The following is a 1,707-nucleotide window of genomic DNA, read 5'->3' on the forward strand; positions in this document are numbered from 1 at the left end:
TAATAGAAAATTCTTTCTTCGAGATTAAAAATTCTACTGACTTCTAAAAATGTTGTCTTTCGGGCTTAAAAATGCAACTTTTTGTACTTAAACTTAAAAATTCAGAAAGAATATGCTTCTCTGCATTATTAAAATTATAAAAAATGAAAAAAAAATGTTCTGATAGTTGGATGAATTTCAATCCAAATTTTTTAATAGATACCAAATTTGTTTCAAAAATATCTCAATGAAATTGTTCGATTAGACCAAAATGAAAAAAAACAGTGTTTTCTTAATTTGAAACAAAATGGTAGAGCTTCAAAAAATTATTTGTCTGCTAGATTGAGAAATTTCAATAAAAAATTTTCACAACATACCAATTTTTTCAAAATTATCCCCGCCCAATTTTTTGATTATACCAAAATTTAAAAAGTAGACAAAAACCTATTTTTCTGATGAATTGAAAAGTTTTAACCTAAAATTTTTATGAGATATGAAATATGTTCAAAAACTTCATCAATGGAATTTTTTGATTGGACCAAAATTCGAAAAATGAGATCTTTTTAAAAACGGTCTAATTTTCTATTTTAAGAAATCCGAAAGCTTGCATCAATTTTTAGTATATTTTAAAAAGATTGATGAATTATCTTTATGATATTTCTTAATTGGACACAAATTAAAAATGTTTTAGAAACCTTGAAAAATCTACAAAAGGATGTAAATTTTTGAAATGTTTCAAAATTTATGTTATTTTTTGGATTTTATTAAATGACTTATAAGTATCTTTTAGAATATTTCGAATTTCACGTAAAATTTTAGAAAATCTTTTAGGATGAAAAAAGTGCATTTCTCTGTCAATCTTTTTCTGCTTTCTCCTAAAATTCTTTTATCAAAATTAAAGAAATTAAAATTATAATTTTCTTAGAAATCTTCAGAAATTTGTAAATTCTCCGGAATCTATACTGTGTTTAAAATTGTCCAAAATCTTCAAAAATCTACCTGTTGGTTAAAATTTTTTTTAATCTTTTCGAATTTCAAATTTTATTTAAAAATTTTTAAAAGCTTCAAAATATCTTCCAAAATATTTTGGAATGTGGCTAAAATTTGGTAAAAATGTTTTACGATTAAAAAAATTGCCTTAAAATCTTCCAGACTTTCTGTCGATATTTTTAGAAATTTTTAAAATGTGTAGAATGTTTTTGACTTAAAATTTCCTTTTCCAAGTAAAGAAATAATTTGAAATTTTGTCAGAATTTTTATGAAAATTTTGTGTTGCGTTGAAACCTTCTAAAAAATTGTAAAGCTTATTTTTCTCGAATTCTTTAAAAATTTACCTTTGTTTCTCATTTTTTATCAATTACCAAGATTCATATTATTTTACGAGGGTAGTTCAATAAGTCCTTAGAATGACCAACAGATGGCAAGCGAATCGCTCCAAATCATCTGTTTTCAGTCAGCACCACTCCCGACTAGATATATGGTGCAGTCACAGTCCACATCTTCTGAGTTTACGTGTTTTTATAACCAATTAAAAAAAAATTGTTCGTTAAGAAAAATGAAAAAAAAAACGAGTTCAGAGCGGTAGTCAAACATTTTCATTTAAAGGGTTTAACTCCATATGAGATCAAAAATGAATTGGACTCAGGTCATGGCACATCTGCCCCTGCCTTAGCAATGGTTTATAACTGGGTAAATGAATTTAAGCGTGGTCGTACATCAATAAGTGAC

At 25.7% G+C, this 1,707-nt stretch overlaps 1 protein-coding gene across 2 annotated transcripts in view; it reads left to right on the forward strand.

Annotated features, from left to right (window-relative positions):
* Window positions 1–1,707, forward strand: part of LOC117177152 (regucalcin-like) — a 44,725-nt gene that overhangs the window by 19,037 nt on the left and 23,981 nt on the right. The window lies entirely within an intron of this gene.

This window comes from Belonocnema kinseyi, chromosome 7 (genome assembly GCF_010883055.1).
Source record: "Belonocnema kinseyi isolate 2016_QV_RU_SX_M_011 chromosome 7, B_treatae_v1, whole genome shotgun sequence".
In the NCBI taxonomy this organism is placed as follows: Eukaryota; Metazoa; Arthropoda; class Insecta; order Hymenoptera; family Cynipidae; genus Belonocnema; species Belonocnema kinseyi.